Source organism: Monodelphis domestica, chromosome 4 (assembly GCF_027887165.1).
Source record: "Monodelphis domestica isolate mMonDom1 chromosome 4, mMonDom1.pri, whole genome shotgun sequence".
In the NCBI taxonomy this organism is placed as follows: domain Eukaryota; kingdom Metazoa; phylum Chordata; class Mammalia; order Didelphimorphia; family Didelphidae; genus Monodelphis; species Monodelphis domestica.
In genome coordinates this window covers 436,781,051-436,795,494 of record NC_077230.1, presented here as the reverse complement: position 1 = coordinate 436,795,494, position 14,444 = coordinate 436,781,051, and the positions used below count along the sequence as shown (strand labels likewise).

Below are 14,444 nucleotides of genomic sequence, written 5' to 3'. Positions count from 1 at the left end.
CACTTATACTCTTGTTCTTCTTATTTCCTTGGAGTTCACATTACTCCCCATGTGTTTCTACTTTTGTCTTTGAGTCATTATTATTCTCACATTTCCTTAGCTCCCTCTCCCCACCTCAGGTCATTAAGCACAGATAAATGTTGTAGGACTCCCGTGGGGGGTCGCTATATGTTTTAATTTGTATTTCTCTAATTAAAAATCATCACCCTCCCCCAGAGAAAAACACATTCCCCTTGAGCACATACATTAGACTTCTCTGTACCATGTAAGAGATTATCTCTGGATGAAAGTCTTCCCACAGGGAATCCATATATACCAAATCAAAAGACATTTTCTCATATTTAGCAAGCTCTGGACTCCTTTTGAATGTCTTTCCTCATTCATAAGTGCAAAGATTTCGAATTAATAGCAATTCTAGGGAATGGGAATGAGGTGGTTATTGCCTGAAGGCTTTACCACATTACTTAGACTCCTAAGATTTCTCTCCCATGTGAATACTCTTCTGTTTGTGAGTGAGAAAATACCCCTACACTCTTATACATAATTAGATATTAATGTTAGTAATATATTTCAGGTAATCATAATTATAGTTCTACGATAATTAGTATTAAGTCGTGATTTTAGAAGGGTTTTTCACTTATATTTTAGTAAAGCTTTTAGACTGTTTTAACTTAGTTCTTAGAGTTAGGACGACCCTTTTGAGTTCATGTATCATGCACCTAACTTGTGCTCAGGTATAAGTCATCATTTGCTATGACCTTAGTTTCATAAAAAGACATGGTGCTATCCATTAAAACCCATCCTTATCCAGAGTAGGTCCAGAAAACATCCTTCTCCCCCAATAATCATCAAATGACTCTTAGATCATGGTCAAAAGATCTACTAAGCTAATATAACTATGGACAAATAAGAGTTGCTTCCTAGTTGAACTAGCTAATGAACAGTGTTGCTGGGTGTCCTCATCCTTTGAAGGGTATGACTAGTCTTATACTTTTCTTTATACTTTTAAGGAAAACTTGACGGTTTCTCGAGGTTATAAAATTAGGTTTATCACAATGCTTGGGGTCTTCCAATATTAATCAGGAGTCCGGCTTTATTGGAGGATTTGGCCCTCTCCCAATAAAACTAATTATCTGGCTTAGAGAATTTGACATTTTTTTAAATCTAAATTGACTATTCTTAAATAAGCCGAGTAGCAACTAAAAGCTCAGGTTCATACATAACCATCATGAAGTTTTTCCACAGTGTAGATTTTCTGCCATTTAGCAGGTGTGGAGGTATATGTGAAAGCCTTTCCAAACTGACTACAGTCATAGTTTTTCTCCAGTGTGCATTTTCTGGTGTTTGGCAAGATGGCCCCTCACTGTAAAAGCCTTTCCACATTGTTTACATTCATAAGGTTTCTCTCCAGTGTGAATTCTCTGATGTGTAGCAAGTTGCGAGCTAAATATGAACGACTTTCCACATTCTTTACAGTTATAAGGTTTCTCTCCAGTGTGGATTCTCTGATGTGTAGCAAGACCATAACTAGTTGTGAAAGCCTTTCCACACTGTTTACATTCGTAAGGTTTCTCTCCAGTGTGGATTCTATGATGTTTAGTAAGACCAGAACTCTGTATGAAGGTCTTTCCACACTGTTTACATTCATAAGGTTTCTTTCCAGCGTGGATTCTCAGATGTATAACAAGACTGTAGCTAGCTGTGAAAGCCTTTCCACACTGTTTACATTCATAAGGTTTCTCTCCAGTGTGGATTCTCTGATGTACAGCAAGACCCTCTCTCCATGTGAAAGCCTTACCACACTGTTTACATTCATATGGTTTCGTTCCTGTGTGAATTCTCTGATGTTTAGCAAGTTGTGAGTTCAATGTGAAAAACTTTCCACATTCTTTACAATCATAGGGTTTCTCTCCAGTGTGGATTCTTTGATGTTCAGCAAGATTGCCACTCTGTGTGAAAGCCTTTCCACACTGCTTACATTCATAAGGTTTCTCTCCAGTGTGGATTCTATGATGTTTAGCAAGATAGCCCCTCTGTGTGAAAGTCTTTCCACACTGTTTACATTCATAAGGTTTCTCTCCAGTGTGGATTCTCTGATGTAAAGCAAGACCATCTCTCCGTGAGAAAGCCTTACCACACTGTTTACATTCATATGGTTTCGTTCCAGTGTGAATTATCTGATGTTTAGCAAGTTGCGAACTAAATGTGAAAGACTTTCCACATTCTTTACAATCATAAGGTTTCACTCCAGTGTGGATTCTTTGATGTTCTACAAGATTGTCTCTCCGTGTGAAAGCCTTTCCACAGTGTTTACATTCATAAGGTTTCTCTACAGTGTGGATTCTATGATGTTTAGCAAGATAGCCCCTCTGTGTGAAAGTCTTTCCACACTCTTTACATTCATAAGGTTTCTCTACAGTGTGGATTCTATGATGTTTAGCAAGATAGCCCCTCTGTGTGAAAGTCTTTCCACACTCTTTACATTCATAAGGTTTCTCTCCAGTGTGGATCATCTGATCATGAGCACGTTCAGAATTCTGATGGAAGGCCTTCCCATCTTTACTACTCACAGAAAACTTCTCTCCAGGATTACTTTTTGGATGTTTAATGAGGCTGGAACTCCAAGTGAAGGCCATTTCCTCTGGATAATCTTGATATATGGGTATTTCTGAAGGTTTCACATAGGATTGAAGGAGTTCTTCTTTTTCAGGGAAGTACTTGTTGTATTCATTATTCTGATGATAATCATTTCCAGAGGTCATTTTCTTATTTTGATTTAGCATTGAATATTGTGTGAATTTCTTTGCAATTCCATAAAATTCACTGTCACTATTTGGATTTTTATTTACTTTGATATTAGATTCATAGCTTTCTCTCAAAATGAAGGCATAGGGATCCTCATTCATAAATCTTTGCTTACCAGATCCTTTCACAACAATGCTCGGCTTTGTAGTTATCTCCTTCACTTCAAAACTGGTCTCTGCATCTGTAGAAAACAAATGATGATATAACAATGAAACAAACAGCAAGTTCTTTCCTCTGATGGCAGAAAGTAAATTGATTTTATTCTATTTTCCTAATTTAAAATTAGACTTTTCAAACAGGAGGCAGAAACAGTCTTTGAATACATCATTTGATTATATCTGCGAATTTTGAAAATATCTTCACGTATAACACTAAAATCTCATGACACAGAGAAGTCCAGCACTGTGATCATAATTTACAACTTGGGCCATGAGCTCAGAATAAAGCCAAACTCCCTGCAGATGGACTACAGTTCAAATCCTGTTACTGAGCATGTTGTGTCCATAGTACTAGACAGTTTTTCCCTACTGAATTTTCTAACTTTCCTAGAAACACCTCTTATTGATTATACTTATAATTTTGTCAATTTCAGATAATTTTCAGAATATTCCATTCTGATTATTTTGGAAGCATTGTCATATTTCTGAATATTACTACTTTCTGGGATCAATCCTGATGTGTTCCAAGGGCCTGCTTCTTGGTCTTACTGCCTCAAGTCTCTCTCCAGTCCACTCAATCTTGCACACAGGTGTCACATTCATCATCATAAAGTACACTTCTAATCAAGTTACTCCTTCCTCAAGAAAGTCCCTTATCTTCCTATCACCAGGATCAAATATAAGACTCTCTGGGTCTGACTGTTAATGCCCTTCATTCTCTGCCCCTTTCCTACCTTCCCAGTCATCCCTCACCTCAGTCCTCTCCACACATGGAATGATCAGTGGTAAAGGACTCTTTTTGTCTCTTGACCAGGAAACACTATCCCCCTGACTCCCAGGGTTTTTTACTTGCTACCCCTCAGGCTGATAATGCCTATCTGGCTTCCCTCAAGTCTCATCCCACACTAAGTCTTGTCCACTTCTCCTTAGCCCTGGGGCCTTCCCTGTCTGGATTAGCTCCAATATATCCTGGATATGGTGGGTTTGCACATAACTATGTGCATGTTGCTTCTCTCATTAGATAGGGATCTCCCTGAGAACAGGGCTTCTCCCTTGACTTTCTTTGTATTCCTGGGACTTATCACAGGACCTGGCACATAGAAGGAGTTTAATAAATGTTTGTTGGCTTTGTTACCAACAAAGACTTCTTAGAGGATATTATATCACTGGAAAGGAAGTGACAGGCCATGGAGCTTGACCCACTCTTCTTTATTACAGAGGCTCAGCAATTTAATTACTTGCCCCAAATCCCACTGCTAAAATGTGTCTACAAGCACATTCCAAGTCAGACCTGACTGCCCCAAGTCTAGCACTTCCTTCCCTGTAACACATAGAGGTCTCTTTGGATAGTAGCCCTTATGTACCTGCTTTCATCTCACTCACCTGAACAGAAGATCCTTGTGCCTTTTTGTTCTAACAACCACGGTGAGTCCCCTTGCTGACAACTGGATATCAAATTTTCTCTGGGAACTGAAATCCCTAGATATAAGGAATAAAGAAAAATTTAGAACACAGAGAAATAGATAATTTAGTCCTTTTTAAGGAAAGGGGTCATACAAGCAAGGACCATGGGATGGTTCCCAGGTAGCCTCAAGGATGATTTCCACGGTATTCACCTTTGGAGAGGGGCAGAGATCATTAAACCCATTTGGAATCAGAAAATTTCATCTTCATTTTCCTCTGTCATAGAAGGATGGGCACATTCCACAGCTGCTACTACCTAGAAATTAGAGGCAGCTGGCAGTGTAGGGGGAAGAGGTCTGATCTTAAGAGTCAGAAAGACAAGTTCTAATCAGCCTCAGATACAGGGGAACTGGTTGGCCCTTAGGCAAGTCATTTAACTTCTGTATGCCTCAGTTCCTTCAACTGTGATATGATGATAATAATGCCAAACTCACAGGTATGTTGTGAGACCACATGGTAAAAATTATAGTCTTTTACTTAGTTCAGGACATAAAGCAGATATATATAGGGATGCTTATTCCTTTCCCTTCTTTTTCTATCATGTGGGCTGGAATCTGAGGGAAGAATCATGATAATTGTGATAGCCTAGGGAGAATTAGGGACCATGAGCTATCACTTTATACTTCTAAACAGGATTTATCTAAAGGCTAGATTCATGCCAAAGAAAGAGGGGCTGCCTTGACAGGTAGAGGGTCAATATCCATCTGCAAGGAAAAGCTGCATGGGTATAAGAGTTTGCAGACTAGATTCCAGCTCAATTTGAAACTAAACTAAATGATGTCTGAGATTAGCTTCAAGACTGTGAATATGTAATACTCATTTGAGTTTTAACCTTAAGCTACTTAAAATAGAAAAGAGACTATTTCAGGAACTACAATGTCTCAGTTTCCCATCACATAATTTGAAAATCTTTTTCATGAAAACCAGAGAGCAAAAGGATCCCGTGGAGAGATCAGCACATTTGCTTTTTTAATAATTGATAAAAGGCTCAAAATGCTACACATTAGGCCTGGAATGAAAACATTCCTTTAATGGCAGATTCAGAGTTACCAGAGGAAATGGTCTTTACCCACAGAGAGCAGATTCTGCACATTCTCCAGCATGACCTCCCTGTACAGCTTTTTCTGAGAATGGTTCAACATGCACCACTCTTCCTGGGTGAAGTCCACAGTCACATCCTGGAACGTTACTGACTCCTAAATCAGCAAAAGTCATGAGATTTAGAGCTGAGACTTCAGAAATCATCAACCCTCATCAACACATAGGAGGAAACTGAAGCACACAAGGAATTTACCCCAAACTTTTAACCTTGAATAGCATCAGAACCAGCACTGAAGAGTAGTCATTCAGAGCCTAATGGAATACTGAGAAAAGCATTTGTATCTGAAGTGAGAATCATGTTGGAATAGTAAAACCTGGAGAAGTGTCTTACTTTGAATTATTTCTCCTTATGGAATCAGGGAGATGGTATGTAAAGTATGAGATTCTGTGGAGGAGAAAGAGAGATGATCTGAAATTCTTCCTCATCACAAATGTCAGAATTGATCTAGTAAGGGCATTTTGTAAAGAGTTTGTGAGAAGGTGGCAAGTACTGTGTATTCTGGGTAAAAAACATTACTAATCATTAATAAGGAAAAATAAAGAAAAAGGAATTTCCTACTTAATTTCCAAAAAAGTTGAAATACTTTTATCTAGATTGTAAGAAACAATAGTCTTATGTAGAACTCAATGGAAAACCACAGTGAAGCAGGAAAGTAATTTATTAAGATGTTCTTGCAAGAGCAGGTCTCCAACAAGTAGGCACATACCTGGATTGGCACAAGCAGCTTTTATTCCACATACCTGGCCACAGAGTCCTCCCTCCTTTCTCCACTGGCTGGGTAGTGGAGGTGTACAACTTCCCAACACACCTATAATATGTTCTCCTCTAGTCATATTTACCCCTCCTGTGTCATGTCACATGTGCTTTAATAAGTTCACTCTACCTTAAGGGAACATAATTTAATATTCATAGCTTTTCTGAGCATGCCTGTTATCCTCATTAGGAGTGGGGGGATTGGGTAGAGACTTTCCTGAAGGCTACAAATCACCACATTTCCTTTACTGAAAAAAGTCACACAATCTGTTTTCTACATGGGATCAGACTGTTTCCATCCAAGTGAAGAAGAGATATCCAGTGTCATATTGAGGATTTGAGGAAACACTGGCTTTGATGTGTCTTAGCCTGTTAGGGCCATCCCTCTCAGACGGCTCCCATCTATACTGCATTTGGCTTTTCTAGACATAGATGCTCACATGGTTTCTTCCCATAACATACTGCAATTTTATATCCTTCTTTTGCATCCCCGAGAGGTTAGCACAGTGTTTGGCAGAGAGCAGCCACCTGCTCAATGCATACTGACTAGATCTAAGAAATGGTCAAAGAAAGTGATTTAGGAGGAAAATTTCTGCTCTGATGACATTACTGCAAAGGATACCTCAAGTTTAACAGGATAGAGCTTCCTTAATTCTCCTGGATTCCACCTAGGGTGAAGCTGGTCAGGTCTGGATATGGATTGCACTCACCTGAGATGGGGGTCTCTGGGTGTCAGGCGTCATTCTTTCTGGTTCCAAGGTCTCTCCTAGGGCTACACTTTGGTGCTCTTCAGGGAGGAGAATACTCAAGGTGGAGAAACTTTCTCTTTGAATACCTATAGGGAATTATAGAAGGTGAGGTTTCAGAGGGGATGAAAAGGCCCTCCCCCTGTCCTCAGGGGAGACTCTACACAGTCTGAGGGGAATAGGGAGGGACAGGCTTAGAAATAAAGTTGGACAGAACAGGAAAATGTTCCATCCTCACTAATTCCATCTTTGGCCTCATTCACCTCCCCTATCCTACAAAGACCCAAGAGGCAGGAGGGGCTTGGGATACCAGATAGGATTAAACGAGGCAGAACTTCAATGACCCCCTACTCAGATCTTCTGATACTATGGGGGGGACATGAAGGTTGGGCAAAAGTAATCCAGGGATAAAGGTGGGGTTGACACTCACTTTTGGGAAGTGATGAGGAACTTAGATATATAGTATGGGCTGGGAGCAAGCCCAGAAGGCAGGTCTGCTCCTGGCATAACTGGCAGATGCTGGTCAAGAGGTCATATGGGGAAGATGAGGCCCAAAGAAAAGGGAAGGGGGCAGGGAGAGGTACTATCTCAGTCCTAGAGGCTACCTGAACAGCAGAACTAACTTCCAGAAGCAAAAGACAATTTATGCTTTAAGAGAAGAAGAAATCACACTTGGGGCAGAAGAACCTCCAGATCTTATCTATCTTTCCTTCTTAAATCTTACCCTCAAACTCCACCCCAGCACTAGAACTTCACTTGGGCCACAAACACCAGTCCAATCCTTGATGGTATCTCCCTTCCCCAATCTATCCACCACCTTTTCCCTTTCTCCTTTACCATGCTCTCCAGGGTAGATTTTCTTGTGTTCTATAAGATTAGAGACATCTGTGAAAGCCTTTCCACAATGTTTATATTCAAAATGTTTATCTTCAGTATGGATTCTCTGATGTTCAGCAAGATTGTCTTTCTCTTTCAAAACCTTTCCACACTCTTTAAATTCATGAGGTTCCTTTTTATTGTGGATTCCTTTATGTTTAGTAAGACTAGAGCTCTTGGTGAAAGTCTTTCCACACAGATTACATTCATAAGGTTTCTCACCAGTGTGGATTCTCTGATGTCCAGCAAGCTTAGAGTTCTGTGGGAAGGTCTTCCCTCCTTTATTAATTATAGAATGCATTTCTTCAGGATAAATTTTTAAATTTCTAATGAGGTCTGAACTTCATCTGGAGGCCATTACTCTTAGGCTGTCCTGATACTTGTGCATTTCAGGAGATTTCCAAAGGGACTGAGGAAGCTCTACCAATTCAGGAAAGAATTTGTTATATTCACTATCCTGAGGACAGTTACTCCCTGAGGTCACTTTCTTACACGGATTTAGAATTGAATGTTGTCTGAATCTCTTTCCGGCTTCATCAAATTCAGAATCACTCTTTGGATTTTTTTTCTCTCTTGTTATCAGTCACAGATTTTTCTTAAATTGAAGTCAAAGGAAAAATCCCTCCTGAATTTACGTGGTCATACTCTTCCACAGAGGTTCCACGTTCCACAGAGGCTCAGCGTGGTGGTCATCCATCACTTCAAACGTGCTGTCTGCATCTACGCAAGATAAATAAGGGTTTATACACAGAAAGAAGCACACAGAGAAATGGAAATTCTTTTCTCTGTGGCAGATAATAAATTGATTTTCATTCTATTTTCCCTCCCGTTCAGGAAGAAAACTTTTCTAACTTCAGTAGGCAGAATCAGTCTTTGGATACACCATTTGGTCACATCGATAGTGTGGTGGATTTAGAAATACCTGCACGTACAATCACACTGGAATTTCACCCCACTTGTGACACAGGGAGGTTCAGCATCATCATCACACTTTTCACTCAGCCCATAAGCTCAGAAGAGAGGAGTGCCCTGGCCAACTTCCCTGTAGCTAGACTAGGACTGAATCCTTGTCACTGAGCATGCTCTGTCCACAGCACTAGACAGTCTTTCCCTCACGCACTAACTTTCCACTACATGCTTCTTGTTGATTACATGCATCATTCTGTCAATGTCAGCTAACCTTTCTGATGTACCAGGTCACATGGTCATTCTTGGACAATTTCATACTCTAAGCTCCAAATAGGTTCGCTCTTTTTTAACTGTTATGCAATAGTCTCCCAAGTTGTAGCCACATTTTCCTCTTTTCCAGTAGGATCTAAAGATCTGCCATTTGTTACACATATTCTAAATATTCGCATTATTTCATTATCAATCATAGGTTATATCTTATATTATTTTCTGAATTCTTCTCTCATGAAATGAATTTAATTTACTAACTGATTCTCCCCTGGCTGCTTCTCCTGTCCGAATGGACCCTTTGGGGAAGGACACGGAGCAGCCCCCTTGCCCATCCCCCAGCTGCCTCCTGGCTCCGAGGCTGGGGTGGGGTGGCGGTTGGTGAGGAGCATTTGGTGAGCATTCTTTTGGAGAGGAATAAGCCCCGCCCGGGTTCCCGGTCCTAACCAAGAGGCCTGGCCTGACAGGGGACTTCCGTGTTTGTCCCTTTTCAAGGGATGGACAGACACATTCACTCACAGACCCGCGCTGGCACGCACACTCTCCGCTGCACCCACGCACGGCTACCCACCCCCGCGCCTTCATTCTCCCACTCACCCAGCTGAGGAGGAAGAAGCAAACCTCGGCTCCCTCCAGCCAGCTTCAGTCTGGATCCTGACATGCCCTGTATGCCCCAGGGCTGCCATAGGAGGAAGGGGCCGAGGTATGCGTGACGTCACGACAACGGCATTCTGGGAAATGCAGTTCTTCCGCTCTCCCCTGGGTTTAGCGCCCTGGAGGGCGAGGAGCTGAACCTGTGAGAACTCCTAGGCGCCGTCCCGTGGAGGAATAATGGGGGCGATTCCTTCCGGGATGTCACTGGGGTCTGGACTGCTACTGGCAGGTTCTGTGGCACCTTTCGGCCACAGCCCGGGCTTACGGGAGGAGAAACTGAGATCCGTAAGGGGAGAAACGAGATCGTTTGGGGACGTCCCTCCACCGGTTCAGCTCCTTCTGGGCTGAGGATCGGCGTGCACTAAGGCGCTGAAATCCCGAAGGGAGAAACCACTGCATTCCTGGAGATGGCGGGGGAGGGGGTGGCCCGGATCCTGGCCAAGCCTTCCCTTCGGTCTCAGGATTGACCGAGGGGGAGTTCCAAGGCAGAAGACTCACCCAGGGTCCCACAGCTAGGAAGTATCTGAGCCGCATTTGAAGCCAGGACCCGGGACTTCCCTCCTCCAGGCCTGGCTCTGTGGGCACCAGACCACCTGGCCGCACCCTGCTATGAAACTGGGGGATCAAATCTCCCTTCTGGTAGCCGAAAAAGGGGTGGGGGGGGGGGGAGGATGGGAGGAAAACTATTGCACAGATCTTTTTTTCCTTTGTCTTTGTCCGGTTAAACATAGAGGGCAAAGTTCCTTTTCCCCTTAGTTAGATGGTCTTAAAGTTTAGGAGGTCCCCAAATTCACGTTTCTTTGAGTTTCTCCAGTACGTTCTGGGGTCTGTCTACTCTCCCATTTTCCAGATTAATGCGAAGCTGGGAGATGTCCCTCAAAGTCTCTTAGAGGTTTCTTTTCCCAACCCTCCTTTTGTGTGCACACATGACAACACAGGCTCACAAACCACAGAAACCAACAAACAGTTAACATCTACCTTGAAAGTGTGATTCAAAATCATTGTTGGGTGATGGGGACAAGAAAAGCCTCTCCTTTGGCCCAGTCACCCAAGCCTCATTTTACAAAGTTTAGTCTCTGGGGTGACACACTAAGGGATGATCTTTTCCCCTGTATCTTTCAGGAAAGTGGGTTCTACTTCCTCTCTCCATGTTCAGTGTTATCAAAGGCTCTGAGTAGGGACTTCAAAGAGCTCCTGACTCCTTCAGTCCTCCATCTCAGAGAGGGAGTACATTCTATGCTCTTAATCTCGTTGGGGGCACTTCCTTTTGCAGTGTCCTTCCTTGCCGCACTTGTAACATGTGAAGGGAGCACATAGGTCTTACTGAACATCTTTTTATTTCTTCCTAGAACTCATCCCTCTCCTAAGCTGTCCTTCCTTCCTCACTTCCTCTTTTATAATCTGTCTCAATTTAGTGTATTAGTGTAGATTGTTTCATGAATTGGAGTATAATCTTTTTCATCTCACTTATACTAACTGGGCTTGCTGTAATAATTCATTTAATGGCCTGCACAGCCACTCCTCATCTTCTGAAGCTTCCTATGGATGTCCAGCCAGATGTTGGTCATGAAGAAAGTCTTTAACACATCTTGTCCAAAAGGCTAGGTCATATCTAAACCCGAATGTTTGCCAAATGGATCTTTTAGTCGATGCAAAAATTCAGTGGGATTCTCATCCTTCTTCTGTTTTGCCTCACTTTTCTCATTTAGATTCTGACTTTGGGTCCCTACTGATTTTCTCCCCTGAATTATCATTTTCCCAAGGCCCCTCAGGTTTCCCTGATCAGTTTTGTTACCTTCCCAGTGACGGCTTTGAAGGGAGTATGTCTGCCCACCCCTTGTTTCACTTGGGACTATGGAATAATTCGTTCATGGCCCCAAACCCTTATAGCACCTTGCCTAATCTGATCTCTCCCTTTGAAAAGAGGTGGTACAAAATTGCCATGTATATATACTTGGTCCCAGAAATTGGTTAAGTTGTTCTGCCAGCCCAATTGGGTCTTCCAGCAGGTCTTTCCTCTCTCTTAAATTTCTGAGCCTCAGAGGCTCTGAAAGTCGGTCTAATGTATCCTGACCCCTGTTCTACTGGCACTTCCCTGAGTGGATACTGCTTAGCTTGTTTCCCAAAAGGGAAATTGAGTTGGTCCTCTAGTAACCCCTTAGCTTCCCTGCCACAGGAGGCACTGGTATTGGCTCTGGTTCTATTTGGGGTGCAGATGCTCTCACAGGAGGCCCAGGAAGAGCAAGTGGTGCTTAGGGTGCAGGAGGAATCAGATACAGGGAAGGGAGAGACTCTGGTGGCTCCCAAGTCTTCTCTCTCTCTTCCCTTGATTCCTTTCCCTTCTCTGCTGCAGTAACTGTTACAGCCAATGCTCTGTTTCCTTCTGCCCTTTTCTACCTCTGGTTGCCATAAGGCAGCCTATGCTACATCCTCATCACCTTTGAATTCTCTCTTGTTAAGTCTTATTGAGGTTGTCACAAACCATATAATAGATTCAAATTTTGACCATAGGTTGTGGGTCTGTGTGTCAATCTTCATACCTGCCCACTGAAAACAACAAAACTGTAAAAAAGTGTTCATATGGAGGGGAATTTTTCCAGGCTTTCCATTAAATCCTCAAGGACTATCCCTAGGAACTGTGTTCACTTCTTTCCTATGTGGATCAATATCCTCTCATGTGAACTTCTTCTTCCTCTAGCCTGAAGCTTTGTGTCCCATGTTTCTGTCTTGAAATTCCTCATCTTGCTTTCTTTTCAGGCACATCTTAACTTGGCAATCTCCCTAAGACTGTCCTATCTTTTACCATTTTTCTCTCACTGAAAAGGTTTTTACTTTTCAGTTGTCCGGTCCCCTACCTACCTCTATTTACTCATTACTTAGGACCTGTGAATCTTAAATCTTAATCTTAATTAAAATTAATTTTAAATTAATTAATAAAAATAATAAATAATATATTATTTATATAATAAAATAAATAAATAAATAAATAAATAAATAAAATTAAATTAAAATTAAAAAAATCTTAAATCTCAGACCCTACTTCATAAGATTTGGTCAAGACCATTCCCCATTTTAAACAATGAAGTTACTTGATCAGTGATGTGAGAACTCTAACATTACTCCACCCATACTTAAGCATACTTTAGGGGAAGATAAAGTTGTAAACTCTTTACTGAACAATGAAAAGCACTTAACCCATACTTATAGTGAGGCTAAGCACTTAAGCTAAGTCTATTTTTAGATTTAATACAAAGGGGTGCTAAGTACCTATGAAGGTCAAATTAATTACTAAAAAGTCAAGCAACTTGCAAACTTGCAAGGGGTAAAGAGGGGAGAAACTTACTCAAAAGTTTAGTCTACTCAGGTGTGAATTACTCCAAAGTTTAGTCTACTCAGGTGTGAAATAAGAATGGTCTGTCCTTTGGAAAATATCTACTGTGATTGGTAGATGTAAGAACTTAGGGGAGGTGACAGGAGAAAATTCTCTTTAAAAGGAGCTCAAACGAGGTCTCTGAAAGACTCAGCTTGCCAAAGCTGAATTGGAGAGAGGCAGCTTGCCAGAGCTGCCTTGAAGAGCTTGGTGGCTGGCTGAAAATTCAGTATGCCAAAGCAAACTGTGGAAAAAATATCTGCATAGCTTTACTGTAAAAGTTAAAACTAAATCTCAATAATAATATTATATTTTAAGAGATTTATTATTGATCATTACAAATCAACAAATAAAGAGGCTACAGCCCCTGTCGGCTTACATTCTCTAACTCCATCTTAACCTCTACCTCGTATTCCATCGATCCTCATATTTTCCTCCCAAGGGGAAAATCATAGGGGTTGCCTGCCCTATTCAAACACTGACTTGTCCGTGTCTGTCATTCTTCACCCTCGTTCCTCGATTCCCTACTTCTCCTCAGGTCCCTATCACAAAGGACAACCCCCTCCTTGTAGAACCTGCTTATCAGGCTCTACACTGTTTAAGATGTGTGATATGGAAATCATTTTAAAAGACTAATATATATTAATTTAAGATCGGCAAGGAATTCAGCTATGTAATTCCTAAACTTGGATAGCCGAAGCAAAGAAAAGAGATCAGTTCCTATCACTCAAGTGACCAAAATGGAGAAACAGTCTGAGGGCCTCCACCCAAGCACCAGCCTCCAACAACCTCCTCTCCTCCACACAGGAAGTCCCCAGACTCCTCAGCTGTTCTCTACTTCACTTCCTGTGTCTCACCTGTGCCAATGGTGGCTCTAGCTTCACCCAGGACCACCCAGAGGTCTGTCACGTTTGCACAGGCCTGCTGAAGGCCATATTCTCAAATAATTAAATCTTGAGCTTTGCTGCAGCCCCTCCTAAATCCTGTTACTCTGAGTAGGGTGGAGATTGTAGTTTCTAAGACCTGATTCTGTCATTCCAAGTATCTCTATTGTTATTGATCAGGAAATAGCCAAATCCCATCCTTTAAAGAATGGTTTGAACAGGGTTGAGTAGTTTTGAAATTCACAGATGATATGCAAAAACAAAACAAAACAAAAAAAACATTGAGGTGGAAAAAGATTTCCCTAAGAAAAATCAGAAGAGAAAAGCAAAATGGGGTAAATCAAGTCACATAGAGGCACAGGGAGAAAAAAAAACCTATTATAATGGGAGGATGAGAGTGGTGATGGTGAATACTTAAATATTCATATCATTGGAATTGGCTCAGAGAAGGAACAA

At 41.6% G+C, this 14,444-nt stretch overlaps 1 pseudogene; it reads right to left on the bottom strand.

Annotated features, from left to right (window-relative positions):
* LOC103106295 (zinc finger protein 850-like) overlaps positions 1-9,916 on the bottom strand; it is a 56,689-nt pseudogene extending 46,773 nt beyond the window's left edge.
* Between the last annotated feature and the right edge of the window lie 4,528 nt (positions 9,917-14,444).